The 27,588-nt window shown below is 42.7% G+C and overlaps 1 protein-coding gene and 1 long non-coding RNA gene across 7 annotated transcripts in view; one reads left to right on the top strand and one right to left on the bottom strand.

Annotated features, from left to right (window-relative positions):
- Positions 1-14,313: 14,313 nt before the first annotated feature.
- On the bottom strand, positions 14,314-23,367 carry LOC110475683 (uncharacterized). The gene is made up of 2 exons (XR_014957072.1): positions 23,260-23,367; positions 14,314-17,172 (listed from the first exon to the last, which is right to left on the bottom strand). It is a non-coding gene; the product is annotated as an uncharacterized LOC110475683 (long non-coding RNA).
- A 44-nt stretch (positions 23,368-23,411) lies between these two features.
- Positions 23,412-27,588, top strand: part of AGPAT3 (1-acylglycerol-3-phosphate O-acyltransferase 3) — an 85,681-nt gene continuing 81,504 nt past the window's right edge. For 4 of the 6 annotated variants that reach the window (XM_085586387.1, XM_021540020.3, XM_085586363.1 and 1 more), the window contains exon 1: positions 23,849-24,069. The gene's annotated coding sequence lies outside the window, so the exon portion shown is untranslated. Of the gene's footprint in view, positions 23,531-23,848; positions 24,070-27,588 lie in introns of those variants that run through there. The other 2 variants (XM_021540017.3, XM_021540024.3) reach the window with 2 other exon arrangements.

Below are 27,588 nucleotides of genomic sequence, written 5' to 3'. Positions count from 1 at the left end.
AGCCTGATGCTTCAGTCATCTTGATGGAATTCTGGCTTCTTGCTGCTCCATTTTTTTGCTGCTGCCACCAGATGAAGACAGGAATGGGAAGTGCTTGGGAGAAAAGGATCAGTCAGCTCATTTCTGTGACACTTCCCAAACTCACTGGTCTGTAGCTGGGATCAGGGAGCAGAAGCAAGGAACACAGCTCACCCATTCCAGTAAAGCAGCAGGAGGAGGAGGAGGAAAAGAAGACCTGGAAGATGAGAGAGAAGGATTTGGAAAGCCACCAACTGTTAAACCCTTTCCACCTGCTCAGCTACTTCAGATAAAGAAAAAAAATCAGCTGGTAAGTGCAATCCTTTCAGGAGCTCATAAAACTATGAGTGAGGGGGCTGAGCTGTGAACAGATCAGGTCTCAGAGCTATTAAACTTTTTATTTGTTTATCTCCACGCTTTCAGGTGCAGGAAACCAGAGCAGCAGAGCCTTGAGTGATGTCTCAGGGAGATAAGAGACACAGGCAGCTCCTCCTCATTGGTGATGACCAGTTGGGTATGAATGGACCTTTAATACCTTTTGGAAGCCAGAAATTATGGCCAGCAATTATTTGCCTCAGAATTTTGCTCATTTCATCCTTCCTGACTGTTTAGCAAAACCTGCTGTGCTTTGTCTGTGCTTCCCTATTTTGGGATTCTTAGAGGTACCTGTGATCTTGTTGCCCTCCTCCTGTGGGATCTGCTGTTGAGGAACCATCCCAGCTGTGCTTTTATCTGAGCACAGAGCTTCTGGTGTCAGCATAAGCACCTTCATTAATGTATCATAGCTATCTGTCTGATCTGGGGTCCTGGAAATGCTGCTCTTTTAACCCTTGTATTGCTGGGGTTTCTTTCTGGTGATTTCAGAAACACATTTCCATTCATGCTTCGATCCAACCAGCCTTATTTCTGTTACAAATCTCCACGTAGGAGTAACTTCTCCTTGGTGGCAGACATGCTGTGTATACTTGGATTCCCTACCATTCCCAGCAGATATTTTAAGATATCCTGGGTTTCTTGTATTTTGTGTGGGGTTTTTTGTTTTGGGTTTTATTTGTTTGTTTCTTTTGTTGGTTCATTGGTTGATTTTTCCCCCTGGTCAAGGGTTATCACTTCAGTTTCAAGCAGTGATTACAGTGGCCTCCACCTTAAATTCAGGGCCTGTCAGACAAATGACTTCCTAGAAGTGGTGCTGGTTTAAGCATTACTGCCATGAGCTCTAATGCTCCCATGCCTACACCCATTTTGCATTTTTGTTTCCCCCCTGCAGTCAGATCAGCTTCCAGTTTCTGTCTCTCAGGGGGCTGTGAGGACACTTGAGTCAGCCCTGCCTGAGGGGCTGCTACAAAAGGACAGACATCATCACATCGAGCTTGTGCAGCCATGGCCTCAGAGCTCTTTTGGTATGGACACTGCAGCTTTATAGCAAAGAGGAGAACAAGGGAGGCAAAAGAAAGCCAGAGAGATTGGCTACACGATGTCCCACAGCCCTGGGCCTTGGTGCTGCCCAGTTGTACCACCAAAACAGCAAAAACCCTACTGCTTTTTCCACAAAGACCATGAGATCACACTTGTCTGCCAGTTGTCCCCTCAAAACCGACCAGTTTCGCCCAAATTTGAGAGGTGACAAGACACAGAGATAGTGAAGTTCCCATGTGTGTCCTCCTCTGGGAAAGACTGCAGCCTGTGCTGGCAGCCATGGGTCTGTTTGGCCTCGGGAGGGTCAGTCTGTGGTCAGATGTCCAAACAATCTCCTGTGGCTTGGGACTGGCCACAACAACAACTGCCCCTGACTTGGTGCATGGGAAGAGGTTGGAGGTAAGATGAGCACATCCCTGGGATGCAGGGATGAGGAGGTTGTGAGGGATGCTGGAGAAATCAGAGGAAAAGGGTGAATAGCAGGAGATAAAGGAAGGTATGTGAGTTTGTGGGCCCCACCTTGGGCAACTCCCTGAGGGCTCCCCTGACAGGGGAAACCCTCCTGAAGCAGTTCTGTGTCAGGAAAAGCTGATGCACAGGGCTTTTTTGGTCTTCAGGTTCTTATTTTATTATTATCTTATCATGACTTCAGCACACTGTCTGCACCCAGACTTTGCTTGCATGAAAACAGCACAAAAATAGCTAACAAACTCATGCTGCAAGGTCTTTTTAAGTCTAATAAAAAACTAAACTACCCAATTAAGAAGTGACACCTAGATTATTTCCCTTTCTAACCCAATAACTGACCCCTAAAGACCCGCAATGCAGATTTTTCTACCCAATTACAAAATACCACCCAAATACAAAAAGAAGAAGGAAGAAGAAAGAAACTTGAAACAACACCCTGCACCCTCCATCTTGTACCTATCTACAGTATGTTAAAAATCCTAAAACCTAGATTTCTCACCCATGTGACATACTAAACTACTCTCTACAATTTCTACAATCTAGTTCACATTTTTGTGGTCTCTAGTTTACTTTGAGGCTTAGGAGGCCTTCTCCATGAATGAGGGTAAAAATCAGTGTTTTCCTGGGAGTCAGAGCACCCCAGGGCAGACAGGGGGATATTCCCTCTGCCCTGGGTACCCACAAAGGTAGAAGGGTATACTTTGTGAAGAGGAGAGAGAAAACATGTAAGATGCAAGACCATAGAAAAGTGAGTTTCCTCATCTCTGCTTCTCTCAAAGCAATGTTTATTTTCCTTAACGTCAGCTCACAGCCACACAAGCTGGGCCTCACCAAGGATGGTGCCTCAGAAGCACATTAAAATGGAGGTGTTTGGTTTCTAACACCGCCAAGGTTTGTCAACATGTCTGGAGGCACCATTCGAGCTCTTGCTTGTCCTGCTTCAGTAGGATGGCAGGTTTGGAGCTAGAAACCAGTTCCTGCATTTTCATCTTCCTCAGGACACTTTGCTACCTTAGGAAAAAGAGACTGACTTGTCAGGGCTTGTGCAGGACAGCGTGGGTATGGAACTGCCACTAACACACCTCCACAAGAAGGGAGTGATGAGATTGTGGTGTCTGTTGAAGAGCACAAATTATCTTAAGGAGAGCAGCCTTAGAGCCTTCCAAAAAAACTGGAGAGGGATTTTTCCCAAGAGCGTGGAGTGACAGGAACAAGTGGGGCTGACCTTAAGATGAAAGAGGGAAGTTTAGATCAGGTATTAGGAAGAAATTCTTTGCTGTGAGGGTGGTGAGGCCCTGGCACAGGTTGCCCAGAGAGGTTCTGGACAAATCATTTTTGGAAAGATTGTGATTTTCACTGTGGGTTGTCACCCAGCCTCCACTCAAACATTTCCACTGCTGTTAGTTGTTTTCTTCAACAAGTTATTGGTTCACTATTAGCAGCACAAATTAATTTTGCACTTTTGGAGATGTGTGACCTGCTGAGAGTTAGAGTCAAGTTTTCTGAAGTTTAAAGTTTCTTGCCTGCCAACAGGATGCACAGAGAGAAATATTACAAATATGTAAAACATGATACATTACGTGCACAGATTAACTGGTCTCCAGGTATCAAAATTATTTACATTTATTATTGCCACTGTTGTGTTTTTGTGACATCCTGCTCAATCTTTATAGCCTTACAGCAATTACTGTCACTGCTTTAGAGTTGAGGCTAATGAAATTCTTGTGGTGGCCTCCACCACATATAACTCACCACAAAATTAAGCTGGACATTTATGAAGTTATGCCATCAGTGCTGTAAATAAGCAGAAATGTGAATGTGCAGGTGTATTTTGCTAAACTAGGTGAATTAACTCATTAGAAAAAGAAAAAAAAAGCAGTTAACCAGAGAAATTAATGCAAAATTATTTTGATGCAAAACAGGCAAAGTGTAGAAATATAATTGTACCAATTACAGCTGCAGTCTTTGCAGTTCAGGATGGGTTTCTAGTTTGTTACTCCAATTTGGGAATATCTGCCACCATGAAAGTCATCATCACAGGTGAACAAAAGACCAACATAAATCATCCTGACATCCATCAGTGTTGCAGTTTGATAACTTTGGTGCCCTCTGGAGTCCTCTGATTTCAACAGTCCTTCAGTATCTCTTGGCACGAGGATGAACTATTGGAGTATTTTATTTCTAGTCCCAGTGCAAGATTTTCTTTTTGGATTAACCAAGTCCTGTATGGTTTTTACTCCCAATATATTACAAAACCTCCTTCTCAACACAGCAGTGTGATAGTAGGGGGAAGGTTTATTTCCTGGACATCAGAGATAAGACACCAGATGTACTTTGGGAAGAGTCCACTGTTTTTAGAAGCAGGTCCATGTGCAGCCTAAACAAAACTGAGACTTGTGACCTTCAAGCATAAAACCAAAAATTAAGCCAAGGTTTGTTTAGATTTGGGTTGAGTAGTAGCTCCAGAAAAGAGGAGACACCAACAATATCCCACCATTGGATTGCTTTCCCTTCACTCAGTCCCACAGAGGTAGTGGAGGGTTATTATTGACTTCTGGAAGACTATGGTTGTACCTGGAAAATTTATCCAAATTATAAAGTCTCTCTAGTAAGTAGTAACACTAAATAAAAATAAATGTTCTCTGACCTTTTTAACTTGTGTATTTCAAAGCTACTTTGCAAAGGAGGGAAATAACATGCAGCTATAGCAAAATGAAAGAAAAAATTCCCACAACAGTGGAATTTTTCAGATATATTTTTCCTTTCCTCTTGTGACTGCATTTGAAAAGCAAAGCAGGGAAATTCTCTGAAGAGCCTTGAATAAAAGCCAGTTTAAAAGCAGAATCCTCCATATGGATCTACTGAGTTGTAGGCAGTGAAACCCATATTACCCCCAGAAGAAATGTCAGAGTAACCCCTTCATAGCTATTTAGTTCTCCCAATTCCACCCTCTGCAAGACTATGTATGAGCAGCCTCATGCCAGGCATGTTAAACTCTAATGTGTGACTCTGCAACCCAACAACAGGCTTACATGAATATGATGAAATTATTATTTACATTGCAGTAATTCCCAGGTACTCCAGTCGAGAGCAGAGCCCCCATAGTGCTGCTGAATTGTAGACTGCAGTTCAATTTAAGCCCTGGAGAGCAGCTTTCTAAAGCTAAAAAGAGAGTCCCTGCTGCTGTACAGAGGGAAGTTTAATTGCCTTCTGCTTGGCTGTGCTGCATTGTCCCTGCTGAGGGCACAGCCCAGAGGAGTAGGGACAGAGTAGGGATAAATCCAAGGGCTCTGGCTGCTTCTGAGCACCCGAATTCCTGAATATTCCTGAGAAAGAACGGCTCATACCCTGACAGCAGCATGCTCTGGGGACATCCAAGAGACAGGGATGGTGCCTGGGGCAAGATTTGGGGCAGTGAGCAGGGAGGAACTTGCCCTCATCAACATGGATTGCTACAAATAACCTATTAATTGTGCTGAATGAAAAGCTACTACCATGATGGATGGCAGGATGATACATGTTGGTCTTTTGCTCACCTGTATTTTGCCAAACTAGGTGAATTAACTCATTAGAAAAAGAAAAAAAAAATAGCTAACCAGTCAGAGAAATTAATGTAAAATTATTTTGATGCAAAACAGGCAAAATGTAGAAATAAAGTTGTACCAATTACAGCTGCAGTCCTTGCAGTTCAGGATAAGTTTCTAGTTTATTACTCAAGTTTGGGAATGTCTGCCACCATGAAGGTCTTGCCTGCTACCATGAAGGTGTTGCCCAACAGGCTCTCACCCTGGGAATCACAGCATTTTAAATTGAGAGAGAAAAAGGGGACTTTGACTTCACTTTTCTGCCCCCTCAAATTCCAGAGAGCTCAGACATGACTGCTTACACAAGCAGTAACCTCACTGTTTAAATGACAAATTAAAGCTCCAGGGTTCAGCAGTCAAGGGCTGCTTAGAAGTACCACAGTGCTTGATTTTGATTCATGTGAGCTTTGCAAATGGGGCTGGTAGAAATGTCTTATTCCCCCTTCTCTCTTTGGCTGTTGATGTATAATGCTGTAAGCTGGCTGGTTTGATGCAATTCTGGGAGATGAGAAAAACAGATATGTTAGAAAATATCCCAAAATACAGCAGAGTGTACTAGGGTGGAAAATGAGCTTCAGTCTGATACAATGTTCCTTCTCAAATCTGACTGAGACAACATTTTTGTCTGAATTTGTGAAAAGTGCATCATTTTTATCTTCCCAGGTGACACAACAGCAGTTTCACTACTGTCCCAGCAACCCTGCAAAATCTTAGCTATGCTTTTGGCACTGCTGCTGCTTGCTGTGGCTCACAAGAGAGCTGTTCCACCAGTGTTCTTCAAAATCAAAGTCAAAAATAATTCTCTCTAAAGAGAAAAAGATGTTGCCACATAAGAAGAGATTTAATTAAGCAATGGGGATTTTTTTTTTTTTTTTTTACTGTAGAGATTTGCTTGGATAAACATCTTTTGTACACAGTTTGCCTGGGGGCAAATCACTGCATTTAATTTGATTTTAAACCTTGCTACACAATCAATAATGCCTCAAGTCTGGAAGCAAATTTCATAAAGAGTGACTTCAACCAGAGATTTCAGATCAGTTTCCCTAAAATTCAGATATGAAATCCTTCTCGCCCCTCTAAAAAAAATCCAAAATAAAAGTAGTCTGCTTTAACCATGTTAAGAAGAAGGTTATTTATGTTTGTTAGAAGTGACCAAACACTGCTGATGTTCTAAAAAGCTGCAAAAATAAGGTGTGGAAATAACACAAAGAATTCTCTCTGTGTCTTGGTAGTCTGCTTTTATATAGGGACATATAATTAATATCCCAATGATGGTCACTCATGTTTGCCCAAACCCTTGGGCTCCAGACTCTGGAGCAAAGTTCTTCTACCTGCCTTGGATGGAGAGGGAGAATAGGAGCAGAAATGGTCTTTTATTGAATTTCTGTCCTGATTTTTTAAAAATTAAGGCAGATCCCAGAGAGGTTCCCACTGTGATTGGGCAGTGCTATTTGTCCATCTCAGTGTGTGACTGCATTGTCCACAGGAGTCCAAAGCTGTGTTCACTTATACCACAACTAGATTAAGCTTCCTTCCTCTGAAACTTTTCTTTTTCTAAACCAGCAGGTGTGGAGCTGTTAGAATTCTCTTCATTCTTTGTCCAATTTCATCAAAATTCTCTTAGCACTCACATTATGGTCTATTTAGCCCAGACTGTCAATTCGTGACTGGTGGAAATCTGGAAGCAATTCTCCCTTAGTGTAAAGTGCCAGGCTTAAATCCAAGTTTTGATGGATGTGACAGTTAATTTCAACTGCAGATATTTCCCTTTGTCATGTGAATCATTTCAGCTTCTTTCTGTTTAGATATACTTGAGAAAAATCTCTCCAGAACATTGTTATTTTAGCTGCTCTGCACAACTCTGGGTCTGTTTCTCACACACATTTGTGATTTCAAAGCGAAGATTCCATGGGGATGCCACGGTATAGGGCTACCAATGCTTTGACCAGCAGTTCCCACCAAAATTTACTGCTTTAACTTGTGATGCACCCTGCTAAGCACTTTAAAAAGAGGAGTTTGCACAAAAGAGGGATTTGTAGGTTATAAATAACATGGAGTATTGATTATGTGGGATAATTATCTCTACAATACAATCCACCTTCCCAAAAATCTTATTTAAACTACTTATTTTGGGGGGAAACCCACTTTAGAAACCCCAACAAAGCAGCAAAGAAACATAACCTTTGTGGTTTTTTTTTAGTTTTAAGATTACAAGAAATAGGAAATCCACCATTCCACTGCTACAGCTTCCTAATAGATTCAAGAAATGGGAATTCAGTATTAGTACAGCTTGGTAATAGTTACCTAGCCTCACATTTCAGACTTTGCATGTCATTTTTAGTTTGAGTTTATAGCTTCATCTAGACAATTGGATGGTTTTGTTTGGTAGGTGGAAGAGCCTTCACTAATCAGATTTCTGCTCCCCTGTAGGTAGATATTTACAGCCTATCATATAATCATCACTCTCTCCTTATTGAGATAAACAGGCTGAGCTACTTAAGAAATCCCAAATCTCATTTATTACCCAGTCATCAAGAGCTGATTTATAGAAAACAAGACATTCTTCTTGTCACGTCCTTGATTAAATACCTCCTCAGGCATGAATTTGTGCTAACCCAGTGCCTGTTTGGTGGTTCTTCTTTGCCATTAGCTGGTACCATGTTGCCCTCCTGAACAATTCAGTCAGGTTTACTTCCCTTGGGGACAGGTTCTCCTTCAGCTGCAGTGAAGCCACTCTGCACAAGTTCCTGTCTGCAGCTGAATCCTTCACTTGCGAGGTGTGCATGGCTTCCAGAGCTTGTGGCTGTCTGCACTCCTGTGTGGCAAGCACATTTCTCTCCCTCTCAGGGTTTTTCATAGAGGTGCACAGAGAGAAATGAAAGAGAAAACAATTTCTATTTCTGCTCCTTTTTTTTCTCATGTGGAATGTGTTTGGAGAATTGTTTACCTGGGGTGATTGTTTGATTGGATTCTGGTGAGGATTGTTTGAGCCAATCCAACCCACCTGGGGCTGGACTCTCCAGAGAGGGTCATGAGTTGTGTTAGAGTCAGAGAAAATAGTATGTAGTTTTAGTATCCTCCTTTTATATAGCATATTAATGTATTTTAGCATAATTATAATAAAGAAATAATTCAGCTTTCTGAATTGATTCAGACATCATAATTTCTTCCCATTGGGTTCGCCTGCATTAATAATACTTCTGCTCCTGATTCAGAAATTATTTTTATTCAGTGCCTCTAAATTGGTCTAAAGTCCTGAAATTTTGTAAATGTCATGTGAAACTACTGCTGGTGTGCACCAGTACAACTTGGAAGGCTGTATGGAAGACTTCTGCCATGAGGCTCAGCCCCAGGAGAGGGAGAGCAGGACTTCTGTGCTCCCTGTGTTTGTCTTGGGAAGAAAATTGGTTTCCTTGTTGACAGAGTGAACTTTGCAACATGGATCACCTCTCTTGGGTGGTCAGATTGCTGTTCTGAAAGGAGTCATGACTGCCTCAAGGTTTCTCTTAAGCAATCAACAGTTTTAGCTCATTACACCCTCCTCTCTTTTTGATGAAATGTATTACCAGTTTTCATTTGCTTCCTAATAATGACTTCTGGCTGTGCAGAATTCCCCAGACCACCTCAGCATGTGGGCCTCTGGTCACCCCTGTGGAAACCCAGGGCACTGGGAATATTTCTCTGTCTGCTCTGAGGGGTTTCTGACCCCCAGAAAAGCACTGACTTTGCCCCTCATTCATGGAGAAAGCTTCCAAAACTTTAAGATAAACTGGAGACCACAGAAGTGTGAAATAGATTATAGAGGGTAATATAGTATGTCACTTAGGTGAGAAATTTAGGTTTTAGGATTTTTAGTATGTTGTAGATAGGAGGGTGGTATAGGGTGTTGTCTCAAATTCCTTTTTCTTCCTTCTTCTTCCTTCTTCTTCATGGGTTTGGGTGGTATTTTACAATTAAACTGAAAAGTCCGCATTGTGGGTCTTGAGGGATCAGTTATTAAGTTAAAAAGAAAAATAATCTAGGTGTCACTTCTTAATGGAGTAGCTTAGTTCTAGATTAGGCTTCAAAGGCCTTGTAACAAGAGTTTGTTAGCCATTTCTGTACTGTTTTTCATGCACGCAGAAATACCTGCCTAATTTAAATTATTAGACAAATGTCTAACAAATTTAAATTTTAATAATTTAAATTATTAGACAAACAAATGATTACTCACTCTCTTCCTCTAATTTAAAAGCTTCAGAAAGTATTTTTCAGATATTCTGATTGCTCAAGTAATTGAACTTCTTCATATTTTTAGAATTTTCCAAGACTTTATTCAGCTACTGGGTAAGAAAATCTTTCAGCTACACTTATTCTAGAACTGAACAGTATAAACAGTGGACTGAAGTCTGATAAGATAACAATAAACAGAGGTTGAAGTTCGAAAAAGTCCAATGCATCTCTTGTTCCTAACACAGAGCTACTCCAAGAGAGCTTTCCTTGTCAGAGGAGCCCCCAAGGAATAACCCAACTTGGGGTCCAAAACACCACACACCCCCACCACACAAAACACCACCTTCTTCCCTTGGCAGCCCAGACCACCTCCCTACCCTCCCCTCTTTGTGATTCATTCCTCTGCACCTTGATTTTGGGAGGACATTGGTGCTTAGAAAGCATCTTCTGCCCTTCCATTTAATGGGGACTTTATTTTGATTTTAACTAGTGGGCGAAATCAGGGAAATGGCAACAAAACTGCCATATACTGTGTAGATTTACTGTAAATATTTTTGCATATTTTCTGACATCTTATAGGATATAATGCAAAGTGTTTAATGTAGGCAAAATGGAGAAGAAATAAAGGGAGAAGAGGGAAATTTTTTGTGGAGAGAGTCGTACTGGAGAGCTCCTTGGAGCTGCCTCCTGCATTGCCTGTGCTGTGTCATGGCAAGGCAGAGATTGGAGCTGCCACTGCCTGACACAGCTGCACAAACACAGCCAAATCAGAGCCCTGATTGCATCAGTTTCACTTAATTCCATTTCTTGATTTAGGGGAAGAGGAAGCAACATGAACATGACATTCCCTTCCTCTCTCTGACAAGGCAATTACACTGAACTAAGCTTTCTTAATACCTGTCTTAATCACTTTCTGGCTGTATTGCTGGGTTTTAGTTGTTTTGTTTTGTTTTATTTTTGTCTGGACAGAAGCTGCCCTTAAACCCTTGACTTAATAAATTCAGACTACTTTGAAACGCACATTTTGCAAGCAGCAGCTGTAAAATTTAATGCTGCAAAGGTAATAGTTAAGTGTGTCTATCTATTATGATCATAAATGCTTATGGTCTTGAGACAGTGAGGATAAATAACCTTTAATTCAAGATTGCAGGATTTTTTTCCTTATCTTGGTGACATTTAAAAGCATAACTTAAGGAAAACTCTCTTCTTTGTCATCTGATGGTGATGGCCAGAAAGTCCTGACACAGGTACAGTATTTGATAGTCCAACATTGCTGCTGAACCTTTGAAAACCTATTAAAAACCCAAACCGAAGCCACCCAAACCTGCTGCACCTCCTCATCACAGCCAATGCCAAGGAGCAAGTTTGAGGGAAAAACAGCTAAAGGAAGGTAAAAGATCCCCTTCCATGCAGACATCCATGGTTAGAGTGTCTGTATCCCCCCTTCCCAATAAACAAGGGCTGTCTGCATGGACTGGAGACAGGGCCAAGGCTGTGGGGCACTGCTGGGAGCACCCAAAAAGGAAGAGCAGGGGGGGTTCAGCACACTGAACATCCTTGAGTTGATGCCTTGTGAAGGCTGACCTAGAACAGAGACTGGACAGAGCTAAAGAGTAATGTAGAGATTTATTAAAAAGCCTCCATGGATCCTCCTTGGGCAGCACAACCCAAAATGGCCACAAAATGGACAGCTGGTCACAAGGTCTCACACTTTGATAAGTTCTGCTCCATTTGTATATTGGAGCTAATTGTCTAATTACAGCTTTAGTCCATGAAGTCCCATCCTTCTTGTTTTTCCCTCTTCAGTTCACGTTATTTGTGCTCTTGGGGCTGAGATTTGGATCATTTGTCCTTGGTCCCCAGCTAGAGCAGGAATTGTTTTGTCTCCCTGCTCTGTGAAGAGAGCTCTCCATCCCCTAATATGAAGCCCAGACTCACACACTAAAGCAGAACACAATCTGAGGCATCAGAGTGGATTTAGGGTTGCCTTTCCATTTAATCAGTGAGGCTGCCCCACCAGGGAGATGTGGGAGGATTTACACAGAAGCCACTCAAACGGCACAGGAGGCATTTTTTCAGGCACAGACCCCTCACTGTGCTTTACAATCAAAAAATTAACACCCACTAAACCTAGAAAGATTGTTTACCTTCCTCTAACCAAGTTCAGAGGAAGGTAAATAAACATTGAGAGGTTGGTGTGCATCAGTCACTGATTTAAAGACTGCTACCACAGCAGAACCCCGGAGTCCTGAGCAATTAAAACCAAGGAAAAATTACAGAAAGCAGAGTAGGTTTATTTTTAAAGTCTCCAAGGAGTAACAGAAAACATTCCCTTTGTTAAATATGTCTTAAATTTAAAGCAAGGCAAATAATCCATACTTGTAACAACCTACCTTGGGATCTTTTTGCCTTCTTCTTTCTCCCTCTTGGCATAATTTGAGCTGCTCTCATGCCTTCTAATGAGATGTCTCCCAGTTGGAAATGGCAACTTTTATAGCTTTTCCCAAAAACCCATGTTCAGACTGTCTTATGAAATACTCTAATCATCAGTACTTGTTCTGTAAGCTGCGTGGTGGATGGAATATATTGTAAGGAGGTAATGTCTTGTTGATTGGAAAGAAAAGAAAAATCAAGGTATTAATTTCTGCTCTCTTCCTTTCTCATACTTTCAGTTAGCCCTGTGACTGGAAAGCTTCTCTGCACACTCAGGCAACAAATGCTTGCTGATCTGTGACATAAGAATTTTTTTGTTTGTTTGTTTCATGTTCCAAACCAGAAGGATTTGCTTTCCCTTTGTGTTTTGTTGCCACTTAAATACATATTTTTTCTCTCTTGAACAGTAACTGGGCAGCTGTGAGTAATGCAAAATGTACCTGCATATTTTCAGGGCTGTATGTGTGTCTGTATCCTATCTTTACATTTCAACAGCTAAAGTTTTAAAAGCTCTGCTGTGGGGAATATTCCCTTTTCAAGTTCTGTATGAGGAAAAAAAAGCCTTTATTATAGGCAAAAGTTTTTCATGGATTAGAAATTGTAGTAGCCAAGAATTCTAATTTTGAATCCATAGTCACTTCAATCATCATTTAAGTGATTGGATATTTACTGATATTTATACTCAATCTTAAGCTTTTTTTTTTTTTTTTTTTTGGCCCTTCATCCTTTTTCTATTTCCATTTGGAGAAGTTGGTTATTATTGCATTAAAGCCATTAAAACAGGTTGCTTTGCAATCATACATAATTTTACACTTTCAGACATTTTTCTTGTAAACAAGATCTGTGTATGTACTTACTAAATTAATTACCTGCTCTAACATACATTTATCCAAATGCCTAATTTTTGCATTCCTAATGTACTAAGTATATAGTGACAGTAAAAAAGGAAATTTATTTTGATATGAATTCATGCCAAGCACTTTTGATAAAGAATGCAACTGAAAAATATGTGGGAAGTCAATATTTCATATCTGTAATTTATTTGCCTAGAATCTTCTCTAGTACCTGCCTGCATTTAAATTATTAGGTAAACAAATTGTTATTCACTCTCTTCCTCTAATTTAAAAGCTTCAGAAAGTATTTTTCAGATATTCTGATTGTTCAAGTAATGGAACTTCTTCATGTTTTTAGAATTTTCGAAGATTTTATTCAACTACTGGATAAGAAAATCTTTCAATTAAACTTATTCTAGAACTGAACAGCTGCTGATTTTAATATTTTCCAGGTATTCACTTTTTTTACCTGTTTCATGTTTTGATGACATGGAATTATGTTGAGATGATGATACAACTGTACCAAAGCTAGAACACACTGCTTCTTTCACTCTTGAAAGTTCGTGCAGCTGGTGAGACGAGTTTGGAAATATCAGCTCTTGATATCACTGAAGGCAGCAAATTCTAAAGATGCTTTTTGGAGGCATCTGTATTTTTAGGCTTGTTTTAGATATAACCACCTTCTCTTTGTAGCAGTCTATCAGTTAGTAATTAATGTATTTATGGCAACCTCCTCCCATCAGTGACAAATGTATTTGGTGCAAAAATGCTTGAGCTTCACATAGTCATAGTTGGAAGATAAAGTTGCAATACAAATACCAATATTCATGCTTAAATGCACCACAAATGGAACATTTCTCTTTCTTGATGAGTGCACACTGCAAGACACTACTATGATACAAGATTGCATACTTCCAGCAATATTGTTGTTTTTCTTCTCCTCCAAACCTTAACTGAAAACAAACAGTTCACACATCACACAGCTGTCTCCAGATCCTCACTTCCAAACACCCATTCCAGGCACACTGGTGACTGCTGTGGGGCAAAAGGTGTCTGGAGTGTCTCTTGGCTGTCTCCTGGCTCTCCCTGCACCCATATTTGGCACAAGCAAGAGTCTTGCAGTGCCCAGAGCCACTGCACTTTGCACTGCAATGTGGGAATGCCACAGTTCCTAGTGGGAACTGCCCTGATATCCAATCAAGAAGTCTGTCAGTAGCCCTACAAGCTGTGTCTCATCCCGAGAGCCCCTCATCAGGTCTCAGGGTCCGGGTGTTGAGGTGACCCCAGGAGTGTAAAAGTCCCTGTTCTCCCAGCCCGTGCAGCCAAAGAAGGAGTCGGAATGCATAGGATCAGCTTTGGCTGTTTATTTTTCCTTATCTGTAACATTCTTTCTCTGACCTGCTGAGCTCTGTCCAGCAGGTCGGCCATGGCATTCTGTGTCTTGCCTTGGGCAGCATTTACATTTTATACTAAAAACTACATGTACTATATTTACAATAATGTGCCAATATCAATCATTTATGTTAGACAGCATGTCTCTACCTTAAACAAATATAAAAGTGTCACCATCACACCAAGACATGGAGGACAAGAAGGAGAAGAAGGCCAGGACATACCCAAATTCTTCCATCTTGACCCCTTGAACCCCTTATTTTAAAACCCTAAAATTCTACTTTTTCACTCTGTGTTAATTCAACTACCACACTACTCAAACTCTCGTGGCTTGTAATTCCTCATACAGAGTTGGCAGTTTTTTCCATGGGCTAAAATCACAGATGCTTTTGACTTCATGCCAGAGTCTCTGAGCCCCCTGCCAGGGTCTCGAGACAGCCAGGGCAGCCAGGGCGATGTCCTGGACTGTAACAATACTTGTTTTACTTGTATTATTGTTGTTGTAATTACTATTGTTGTCAGGGAGTCTTGCCCAAGGTTGTGTTTCAGAAAAACAAGAAGAAAGCAGCAGCAGTTTCCCAAGATTCCAGCACAGCATTGCTGATTCCAAGGCTCCTGTGCCTTTAGTGAGACTCGATTTGGTCCCTCATCCTGGGGAATGTGTGAGGCAGCACATCTGTGTGTGTCTCCTGTGCTGATTTCAGAAGCTCAGTTTCCTCCCAGTGGTTTTTGGTGAGGCTGGTTGAGGTTCCATGTCTGGGACAGTGTTCTTTGCCACGCAGCTTCTCACTAGACTCTTCTCCATTCTCAAGTGATAATTTGATGAATCCTGGAATGTAAATAGGGCTATACAAAAAGGTCTCTGTTCTCAGACTGTGTCTTACTGGTGTGTTACAGAAGAGGAATTTCCTTTGCTTCTTGCAGTGGTTTTATTGGTCTCTCCTGGCAGATATCAAATGTGAAATCTACCACTTCCCTTCTGGAGTGCTAATACACTTCTGGAAGGTCTGCACTTATCCACTCATCCTTTTGATTTGTGTCAGAATCTGAGGTATTGATGATTCTGAGATTGTAGAAAGTCTCTGTCTTTCTGCCCCACTGCCAAAGCAGAAGCCATAATTGGTCTGTGCTGGTTTCCAGGTTGTTTATTCTGTTTATCTCTCACATGTTCTGCTGCCCTGCCCAGCTCTGTCCTGCAGGGCAGCGTGTGGGGCTCTGCCCTCAGTGGGATGTGACAAACATTAAATACCAGAAACTCCCTGGGCTGGATTTACAAGAACGTGCCAATATCTGTCACCTACGTTGGACAGTGTGTCCCCAGCCTGAACCAACAGAAAAATGCCAACACCACAGTGAGACATGGAGGGCATGAAGAAGGAGAAAAAGGACAAGGCACACCCAATTTCCTCCATCTTGTCCCCTTTGAGCCCCTAATCTAGAATCCTAAAATTTTACTTTTGCACCCGTGCCACACTTAATTATTACTGATATCAAACACTCAGAGCTGGTAATTCATCCTGTAAGATTGAAATTCTTTTCCATGGACAGAGATCACAGCCAGTGTCTCTGGGGTCTCTGTCCAGGAGGGTTCCTGACCTCTGCCAGGGTCCCAGACCTTCAGGGCAGCCAGAGGGAAGCCCTGGACTCCCACAGATTTGATTCAGTTTGTTCTGCACAGCAATTTCCTGGGATGGTTTCAGCTGGCCTCCTATTCTCTGCTGCCTGTTCTTTTCCTCGCAGTGATTCACAGGGTGTTACTAGAGAAGTCAGTTCTTTGCCATGATGATGCTCTGCTCACAATTTATTGTCTTTATGTTGCTTTCTATTTGCTTGATTTGAGCTCTAAAATGTCAGCTATGTTTTTACAAACAGATCATCCATAAAAAACATTTTTCAAACAAATTACCTGAAAGTAAGTTTTTTTTCTGTCTTAACAAGGGTATTTGGTAGTTCCTCAAATTCATTATCTCATTTACAATGGGAATTGTTTCTTCCATGAATCCTATAAATACTGATTTATATATATATGATTTCACAGAGGCAAAAATCTCATTGTGAAGTCAGCCACAGTTCCTGCACTTGGATTAATGGATATCCTATTTCTGACCAGAAAATGTTTGCATTATGGGACATATTCCAATCTAGACTCCAGACTAACAGTCCCACTCTTAGTTCGCTATAATGACCTCTTCATTCTTAGTGTATACATGGGAGCAAGTACAATCATAGCAGACTTTTACAGCCTCAGTCTCTCATAGGAAACTTGGGAAGCACCAATTGTTCATTTCCTTTCCAGCAGATTACTTAACTTGGGCATTTGGTCACTGTGCATTACACCTACCTGCACTTGAATAATCCCTGGCTTTTTCAAATATGGTTGCTTTGGGGTTTTTGGTTTTTTGTGTTTTTTTTTTTTTTTTTTTTTTTTTTTTTTTTTGAGAGGAGACAGGCTGCTTCATGTGATGATCACTTGGATGTGCCTCAGAGACTCCCTGTCAGTAATTGCTGCTTTTCTCTTCTGTCACAAATACATCCAAACATTTCTTCCCAGCTGTAGATGTGCTGAAGCACTGCTGATGACACCAAATCTGCCATTCCCAGCTCTGGCAAGTCCAGGTTGTAACATGACGGTGGAACTGGCATTTCTCCAAACTTGCATTTTGTGAATATAGATTTTGAAGCAGCAATACATCAGCCATGGGATTTCTAAGGCTGTGTGAATTACAAATGCCTTCCATGCTCATGCAGGGAGGGATGTCCACTGGCTCCTGTCTCTTCTCCTCTTAGCCACAGAAATGTGATAATGATGCTAAAATCTGCAACAAAATATGAAGAAAAATGTACCATTCTGCAAAACAGAGCACCAGTAACAGATGTTCAGACCAAACAGATAGCATGACATTCAATTTTTATTTCATTGTGTGGGGAAAATTACTCATGCATAGAGATTAACACATAGAGAAAACCATACAAACAAGCCTGACTAAGAGAAATGTTGCTACAACCTGGTTACTAGTTCCCACCTGAGCTTGGGGGCTTATCCAGTACCTATTCCTACAAATTAACTGTGGCAGAAATAGGGGCTGGTTTTGCTCTTGGGTGTATTGTCACAATGCCAGTCTGACTCCAGAGCATCATCAAACCACATCTGAGATAACAAGGGAGTCAGACCCATAAATCAGGGATTGTAAACAATGATGGCAGATAATATTGGACAATCATCTCTGGCCTCATTCATTCTTAATAAATCAACGGAGATTTATGGTGCAGAGTGCAGCACCACTAAATCTTTGCCCTTTTAAAACCATGTTCATTGAGTTTCAGGCCGACAAAGCAATCGATTACTCCAGAAAAGCATTTTGAAGTAAATCAAAACCATGATAGGAAAGCACATCCATGTAACAGCAGCTTACTGAATTGCAAATGCTTCCAAAAACTGGAAAAAAGCAACTTCTTCCTCACAGAGGTATGCAATCAAGTTTACATCTATATTAGGGATCTGGCATGATGCAGTCTTTTATCTTTTTGTGGTTTACATGTTTATACAGAACAGGGCAGCCTTCCAGCAGCTCTGGCCAAAACCAGAAGAAAGCTTAGCTCTGAGTGAGGAGGCTTTTATTGGAGCAGTGCATTAAATAGGTGCACTGGCTTGTCAACACTCAGCTGTAAATCTGGAGGCACTGCCTGCAGTGCTGACCACCACCATAAACACAGAAAAACTGAGCAGTGTGTGAGTGCCTCTAGAGAGCAAGGTACAGAGAACCTCTCCTGATGTATTCCCAAAGCTCAGGGACCTAATTTGCACTCACATTTTGGCCCAGGTCCACCATTCTGGCAGTGCGAAGGGAAATCAATTGACTAAGCTTCCAGAATTACTTTACAGACTCAAACAGTGTCAAATCAATTTCCCGTGTCTGTGGCAAACACCAGGAAATTCAGAATTAAGAATCCCCAGTGAACTTCCCACTGTTTCCTTGACCATATGTGTTTAGTGGGGTTTTCATTACCCCATCCTACTTCTCTGTATAGATGTTTTCTATAGATTAACCATTTTTTACTCTGTAATCTGGGACTGGGCACAGCTCGTGATCTGCCAGAAGGTGGTTGATGGAACAGGACACTAAAACTCAGGATCAAACCTACATGCATGCAAGAAAATCAGTTCATCAAAGGAAACCAAGTAAAGAGTCACTCAAAGCTGAGCCCAAGGCTTTCTATTGGTAAATTAAAATGTTCATGGGTGTATTTCAGGACTCCTTAATTTTATCTGAAGTGGTTATGTAGCTCCTGGACCAGATAAATGATCACTGGGCTAAGTGATCTCCAGAGTCCCTTCCAGATCCACACTTCTGCAGCCACACAACACAGCATGTGCTGGATTCATTTCCCACTCAGCATCTAAAGTACAGTTGTTTAAACTCCCTGGGCTGCCTGTGTTATCAGAGGGAAACAGGCCTGCCTGGGACAGTGAGCCCTGCTCAGGCTCCTGAAGCTGAAAATAAACTGCTAAAAGAGGGAGTGAATAAATACTGCTAAGAGGGGTTAAACCAAAATAGTGTTTTTCCAGTATTTACTCAGATTCAATTATGTATAGGACTGTGATCCTGCTTCCTTTGTACAGAAAAGCTCCCAATGACATTAATGAGTACTTTTTTTTCCTTAAAAAGATGTACAAAACACAGCCCCTAGACTACAGGCAAAAATATGCAATTTCAGTATAAATCAAGAGTGCTTGGTTCAGCTCCAAGTGCTGTGTGAGAAGAACAGAACTAAAATTCACCTCAAGGCACCCAAAGACAGCAAATGAAATTTTGAGAGAAAGTGTAGGGATTGTAGTTACAGCAAAATGTGCATTGTGTGTTTGTATTGTGCAAGGTTTTGTTCTTCCCTGAGCAGCATGACCTATTTCCCAGCATCATGTGATTTTTGTATTGGAAGACTCTTCTGTAAAGAAATAGAATTAATTTTCCAGTGGAAAATAGACAATACTGATTTTCTTTAGTTCTGCCCAATGAAACAGTTTAACATTACTTTTTATTTATCTTTTTAAACTTCATCACCCTTTAAAAAGATACAAGTAAAGCATATGCACATACTTATCTGTTGCTGGAAATAGGTATTTTCATTAATATTTCATACAAAGAAATGTAAAAGGCATCAGGAAAATCCAAATTAAACTACACTAGGATTTAATATGATTTAAAGTCCATTTCCAACCACAACAGCAGCTAAGCACTTAGGCCTTTAAAGTGCACAAAAGGAATTTTAGTTGCCTTCTACACCTCCCACCTCACAGAGGGGCTTAAGTTTCCTGCTTAAATTCTGCTTAGTTGCATGAAGTTTTTTAAACTCTGCAGACGGAGATGAAAATCCAGGAATGTCACCTCTGGCTAAAATCGTCTGGCATTCCTAAAACAGGAATTCCTGTGTTCCAGTCTCATAAGCAACGCTATCAGACTTTGTGAGATCATTCCTAATTGAGCTAACACTAAATCTGAGAGGAGAGAGAGAGAAAAAAAACCCCCGAGCATATATATAACAGAGACATCTGGAAGGGAACTGTTTATACAAACTCAACAGCTTCTGGAAAGCTGGGCCCTTGAAGTACACACAGGCACTCCAAATCAGCAGTCCCTTCTGAAATGCCCTCTATATATGTATTTTTAGCTTGCAGCTTCTTTATTTCTAGTCATTTCTTCTACTGTACTGGAAGCCTTTGTAATTATGGTGATAGGACTTTTTTTTAATACTGGTGTAACTCAAAAATGGCTGAATGAAAGCTGATCACACTTTTCCAAAGGGGGAAAAAAAAGTTTTATGCATTGAGAAATGTCAGCTCTAACAATAATTCATTTTCAAGTAACTGGTAGAAAGCTGTGCTCATAGAACAGGTTTCTGTTCATTTGTCATTAACAGCTGCACAACCCTGCCAGGGACACAGCAAAACAGGGAATTGTGCAGCAATGAGTAGAAGGCAATGCTGAACATTTGGCAAGCTAAGCAGATACTCAGTTAGGTTGGATTTAAAGCATTAATGACTTTGGGAGATGAATTTTGGCTTTCTCCATCTTTTGTATCACATGCACATTAATGCATTGTGTCAGCATGCATTTTTTTCTTGAGACCTCAAATTAATTAGAGCTTAAATTTAGGACAGGATGTGTCAACACTAGAAAATGTTGATGTGCTTCACACGTGTGACCAAAGCTGTGCATCTGTGCTTGCTGGAGCACCCCTGAATTTTGAAGAATAGATGAGCCCCAGTTCAATGTCAGTTTTAAGTCTCCTTGACCATTCAGCAGCTTGTGCAGGACCTGCTGTACCGGTATGCCAGTGATTGTCAGGATTCTGCTCACTCCAGGTGGGAATTGGGGCTTCTCTGCACTTGACTGGAAACAACGAGGAGCTGCCTTTGCACCAGGGTGTTGAACATGCCTTAGACACGGCTCAGTACTGAAAACTAACATGAAAACCTTCTCCAGTGATTTCTAACCAATGGTTTGAGAAGCCAGAATGAGATCTGGGGAGGGAGGTGCTCTAGCAGGTGAAATGGGTACTAAGAGAGTCTCTTCAGATGGAGACAAAATGTGCTTCTGATTATATTCACACTTCCAGAAAAATTGACAAGATCAGTGCAGGAGACTTTCTTTCCAGGGTGCCCTGCAGACTTTTTGGAGTTCTCTGAAATAGCTGCTTCACTCATGCTCTTAAGCAGATTTCAACTGCTTTGATGTGTTGAGGGGATTTTGCTCAATTGAAAAGGTTAGTAGTGCTTTATTTGAAATCTTGCTTCATGCACACAGCAAACTCTTCAGTGGAAGAGTTTGTTTAAATCCTGGGGATGATAATGGATAAATATCAGGAGAGTTGCTCTCGTTACCCAGAGGTAATGGCCAGAACTTCAGAGAGCTATCTTAAGTGCTGAGAAAGAGAAGATGACATTTGCCAGAAGATGTCAGAACACAGCAGAGCAGGAATATGGAAACTCATGTCTTGGCAAACTTTGTAAGTTCGTGTAAGTAATCGTACCTTTGGGGATTTCTAAAAAGCTGTTTCTGTGTTCATGATTTTTATTTCGAAACTTTAAAAGTACATTTTTTTTTTTTTTTATCTGCCTTATGCTAAAATACCCTGTGAATGCATTATCCTTTCAGGTTTTCATTTTGATAATTTGATTCTTATGTGCACAACACTCTCACTGGACACAGTAAGCACTGAAAAATAGGACTGCCAGTATGTAATAATATAGGGAATATATACTTTTCTGTAGTTAAAATTTGGGTAGAGCAGAAACAGGTCAGGCAAACTTAATTGTCATCCTGTTGGTGATACAATCTGAGTATTTTTCTGACTGAAGAATTACATCATGCTCCGTTTCTGCAGTCAAACTACCATGAGCTACTTCTCTGAGATCATTTCTCTGAAGGAGCTACTTCTTATCTGGAAAAGGATTTGTGAGGTACGCTAAAATTCACACAAAGAAAAAAAAAAAATGAAGCGCTACTCTATGAGCATCCTTCTCCTAACAGAAAAGTTGCAGGAAAAAATGAGCTGCAAATACCTGTGTGGAAAATGAAGACAAAGAGGAGGCTCAGCACTTCAGAGGAGCCTTTGTCCTGTCTCTATTCCATGGGAGGACTGAAATACACCTTCCTGCAGGAAGCCAGGGAGGCTGCTGGAATTTATGCAGCCTCCTGTAAAGCCACATCAGCACAGGAGATCAGCCAAAGGGTTTGTGGTTGGCCAAGGCGGCGTGGGCTGAGCAGCATTACACGAGGCTGTCAGAACTGCCAGGAGGAGGCTGTGCTGGAGGACAGAGAGGGAAGGAAAAGCAACACACCCACCTGACCTAAGGGCAGAAATCCTACAGCTGGAAACCAGCTGAGAGCTCTGGGATGGCAGTAAAGGCACAGCAATAAAGGCATTTAATGGCACTTCAAGTACACACAGCACATAAATATTTAGATATTCCTTGTGTGTACTTTTCAAAAGTAGGTCGAGTTATGGTGTTCTGAGTGTCATATATCACAGGCAAAAGAAGGAGAACATTTGGAACCTAAAACACAGTTAAATCAACTTTTTTTTTTTTTTAAATATAGGTCTGCTCTAGCTGCTGAGGGTAACATTTGCTTTATTGTGAAGATTCAGAGAACATTGTGACCCTCTCTTTCCACGTTACTGCCTAATGTTAATCTCCTCAAAATCTGTATTCTGGAAGTACTTTCAGAGGTAATGAACATGTGATCTTGAAGAAAAAGCTTTAAGAGCTGCAAGCAGTCACCATCTTGGAGATCACACCCAACTATTTAGTGGCATCAGTAAGGTGTTTGAAGGATGACCCTAGGAACTGGTATTTTAAAAATGTTCTGATTCAACTGTTTTGTTTTGTTTTCATTTTCTTCTCTTTTCTTCCTTTTTTTTTTTTTTTTTTTAAGAAAAGGTCTTGGTTTCCAAGGTTTGATAATTCCCATGCTGCATCCAAGAAAGCAGAGGAAGACCTTCGTACCTCAACTCATTATTGCCCATAAAAACCTCTTCATGCTGAATTTCTCTGGCCAGGACAGACCTTGCAGGCAATCCCATCACACCCTGAGAATGATTACAAACAAAACCATCACCTTTTAAAACTTACTTTGAACAACGGACCAAACTCGTACTTTGATGCGCTCCGACCTGCTCCTTTATGTTATGTAGGAACAAAAATACACCATCAGTCTGCTGGTGTCACATTTGCACCAATCAAATAGCCCAGGTGAGATCCTGCTCCTTTCATGGAGCGCTTCCACCGTGCTCGGTCCTCGGCAGGGCACGGATTTCTGCAAGCGAGCCCCCACCCCTCCATCGCTTCTCCTCCATCCCGCCCCGGGACTGTGCCATTTATTAACACCGTTCCTGTGCCTTACTGCGAGTTTCCGTCATCCATCCCCCACGGCTCCATCTCCGCCTGTCCCCGCACGGATCCCCCGCGCTCGGCAGCTTCGCCCACCCCAGCCGGGCGCCGCCCGCTCCCTCCCAGCCCCGCGGGGCGGCTGCGGCGGGGCCGGGCCCGCGGGCACCTCCCTCCATCCCTCCCTCCATCCCTCCCTGCGTGCCGCGGGATGCGCTGCCGGGCGGGCGGGCGCGCACGGCCCGCGCTCCCCGGGGGCAGCGGCGGGAGGCAGAGCCATGTCTCCGGTGAGCGGCACGGGGCGAGCGGTGTGGCTGCGGGGGAGCCGGGCAGGGTAATCTCCGCACGGCCGCCAGCGGCACGGCGGGGTGCTGGGCGCGGTGCGGGCGCAGGGGGAGCGGCTCCGCCGCATCGCGTCCCGCTGCGGCGCGGGCAGCGCCGAGCCCCGGCCGGGCGCTGCGGGGCGGAGCCGCGCCGGGCGGGAGGAGCGGCGGCGGCGGCGGCCCCTGCCGCCCCCGCTATCTGACCCGACCTTCCCCCTCTCCTCCTCCTCCGCCCCCCGGCTCTCCTGCCCCCAGCGGCCCGGGAGGAACTGAACCATCGCCGCACAGGAAGTAGCGGCTGCGGGGAGCGGCGGCAGCGACAGCCGGGGCTGCCGCACTCAATGAGCGGCGCTCCCGCAGCCGCCCGCCCCGCTCGCCCCTTCCCCGCCTCCCGAGGGCAGCGGCGCCGAGCCAGCCCGCCGCCGCCGGGGGCTGGAGGCTGAAGCGGGCAGAGGCGGCTCCGGGTCTTGAGGAGGAGGAGGAGGCGGCGGCGGGGACTGCAGGTTGGTGCCGCTCTGCCGGTGAGGCGCGGGTACCGGGATGCGGGGGGGAGACGGGCGGCGGACTCTCGGCGGCCGGGGCAGCATCCCCGCCCGGCGCTGCCGCACGCCGGGGGCTTGGCCGGGAACCCCTTGGGAGAGGCCCCGGCGCGCCGCCCCCGCTGCGGCGGCTCGGGAGGAGGCGCGGCGGGCCCGGCCCGGCTCGGTCCGGCGGTGCCGGTACCCGGGGCGGCGGGCCCGCGGCGGTGCGGGGAACGGCACAGTGGTCCCGGCTGGAAAGCATCCTGCCCATCCCGGGTGAGATGGACGCCGTCCCGGGAGCGCAGGCTGGCCGCTCGCTGCCGGGAGGAGGGCGGCTGGGATCCCCGCCGAGTGCGAGGGATGGATGGATGGACGGACGGACGGACGGATGGATGGACGGGCAAAAAGTGGGGGAGCGGTTTAAAACAAAAAGAAAGAAAGAAGGAAAGCCCGTTTCGGAAGAGCCGGGCTGTGCCTGGGTGCACGGCTTGCGAGTGCAAAAATGGAGCAGAGCCAACCCTATTGATCTGAGAGAGGCAACTAAATGGGATGCTGTTGTGCCTGGATTCTGTTCAGAGGGTGCTGATGGATATATTAAGGTGTTAGCCTAACGTGTAGGTATCTAAATAAACACGCTGATTATCCCCTTAGAGCTTTTAATACACTGTCTTCTGATAGAAATTTTTTGTGTTGAGATGGTTACCTGTTTCATGCCACACTTGTATGTTCTTCATATTTCCTCACTGATTAAGCAGAGAGCCTCTGTGGTATGAGAAAGGAAAGTGTCAAGAGTTTCCAAGAATCTTGCTGCTCATTCTTCAAAGCAGCATAATATAATCTCATTAGCTCATCGTGTTATCTTCCTCATTAATTTCGAGGCCAAAATAAACTTCATGGCCTTTCCACCTCTCCTGCTCTGAGGGAAACAGGCTGGAGTCCAAGATGGCATGTTTGCTGTCAGTGAGTTGCTGATGTGCCAAGCGTGTTTGGGAGCAGAGTGGTAAAGCTCTCCTCTTGACTTGGCACTGTTTCTCTTGTGATGACGCTCTTCACTTGAGACTCTGCTTGAACCACAGGTCATATGGGTGAAATTCAGCGTTGTCTCAGATAGGTATATGTGGGTTTTTTTTCAAATTTGATTCTACAAGCAGAAGAACTTGTACGGTTTCCATTAATTTTCTTGCAAGACTGCATCTGTGTAGGAGATGATGAAGTTAAATGGAGTTGTAGTTGAGCATTGGGCTGTTACAGGACTCCTTGTGCTGCAAACAGTTCTGACCCTTGGATTTTAAACGTAAATGTTCTATTATTTCCTGTAACTTGCAGGAGCCTTGGCTTTTGGTTCCCTTCTGTGTACTCTAGTCTTCTTTCTCTTTCACATCTATTGTTACTGAGCCTTCATGATTAAGATTATGCTCATTACTTTCAGTATGGTTTTCAGCCTTTTCTAAGAGCAGTTTTATGTACTCTTAAGAAAGTCTCATTATCTCTTTCTTGCCTAATTCCCACATTCACCTCTCCACCCTTATACATACAGTTAATTGGAGAAAGCAGGACAGAGAACAGTTGGTCTCCAAATATAGCTGGAATTCAACAAGCACAGGAAAAACACCTGACCAGATTGTCCCCGCTGAGCATGATAAAAATGGCAGGACCACTTATCAAAACTTTGTAGTGCAGTTTAACAAAGCATTGCAGATAGCTCCGCTGAGAGTGCTCAAGTTGTGCCTGACAAGGGCTGAAATCAGAATGGGCTTTAGTTGAGGTAATATTAGACAGAAAAAAAGAATGTTTTTTCCTCTTCCCCTTGTGGTTTCTTTTATCTCTGAAGAGGTGCATTAACACACTGGACAAAATTCCACTTAGAGTTACAGGGAACTCTACTAGCACAAAGTATATGTTCTTTTCCCAGCCAGAGCTAAAGCTTTCTGCTCTGTGTTAATCTTCTTACAAAATGAAATTATTACATAGTCTTGTGCTGGCTTCATTTTTTTTTTTCCTTTCTGCCTCTGTTAGGAGAAAGATGCATTGTTTTCAAATCCTAAATGGTGTTTTGTTTACTTACAAAACTGTTGCAGAATAATTGGATTTGAGGCTACATTTTGTGAGGAACTAGTGTGAATAAAGTATTGCTGTTAACTGTAATGAGTTCACCTGTTCTAAATTTATGATAGCCATAAATTTTGGGAGGCTGCTTCTACATGTATGCAAATTAAAAAAAAAAAAGGTTGCATTCAATCTTTCTGCTTTGGCTTACGAGAACATAATTCTTGATAAGAATGGCCAGGTTACTGATGAAAAAACTTAATTATCATCTGGAGTGGTTAAAAATGTCCTGTTCTATCACTGGGTTTTTGGTGTTCATACTTGGTTAGTGCATGCATAGCATGGTTATAGTAGATTCCTGAACTGGTGTCTGGGCAATTGGTACACGGAGTGCTGGGGGATAAAGAACAAAAGAAATGACAAAACCCAAAGAGAACTTAGGATTTCATTGTTTCTCAGACTGTTCTGCTACCTTCTGGTGCAGAGACATCAGTAATAAGTACTCTCTGTCTACACTTGCATTCCATCTTAGGGCCAGGGAGCTTTTGCTTGTGGGTAACTCTTAACAAATAATTGATAACATTTTTTATTACCAAAATGAAAAGGAAGGGAATAGAGATGTATTTTGAGGTGTTATCCAAATTTCTCTTCTACCCGTGATATTAACCAAGATAAAACAAGGAAAAGGAACACTAATCCCCAGGCCTGTGCTGCATGCTTGATGAAGATCCTCTTAAATGTGTTGCATGAAAATCAGTTTGCCATCTGATGCAGGATCCTGGTAGGATTCCAGGCGTGAGTCAGCACCTAAGTTAGGGACTGATTATCACTAGGACACAGGCACCTGTGGAAAAATCAAGATGTCTAGGAAGTGTTTAATTTGCTTGTGTACCAAACTTGGTTTATTATTTGCAGAGGTCCCAATTTCAAATGGTTAAAAAGGAAGTGAACCCTTGCTTATGTATTTTTTTTTTTGGATGCCTCCAAAGTCAGTATATACTTAGGATTTATCTGTAATATTTCCTTGTGCCTGTGAGTCTGGGCACATATAAGAGTATGCAAGACGTGACAGTGATGAGAAGCTGAACGCTTAGATGTGTGACACACAAGTCATAGCAAAGATGAAAGAAATATTTGTGTTTTTTGTAAAGACCAATCTGCAAGTGCTGCCTTTGGATCCAGTCCTTTGTAGCTGTGCATGCATTTGCAGCTGTCTAACCAGCATAACTGTGCTGGATGGGACGTTTGTCTTGGGAAGCAGGACCTGGGTTTTGTTCTTGTCCAAATGAGTATTCAGTGTTACAAGAAAGAATGGAGAGCCTATGGGGCACTTTTTTTGCAGATAAACCCAAAAACCCATATTGTTTTAGGAGGACAGTGGATTGACTGAGGAAGTGCTGGGTGACAATTATGATGAAGCTTTCCTGGCCTTTTCCCTGGAAGGTATTGAAATAA

This window comes from Lonchura striata, chromosome 1 (genome assembly GCF_050655825.1).
Source record: "Lonchura striata isolate lonStrDom1 chromosome 1, ASM5065582v1, whole genome shotgun sequence".
NCBI classification, from domain to species: domain Eukaryota; kingdom Metazoa; phylum Chordata; class Aves; order Passeriformes; family Estrildidae; genus Lonchura; species Lonchura striata.
The sequence above is the reverse complement of the archived record's forward strand: the minus strand, read 5'-3'. Positions and strand labels throughout refer to the sequence as shown.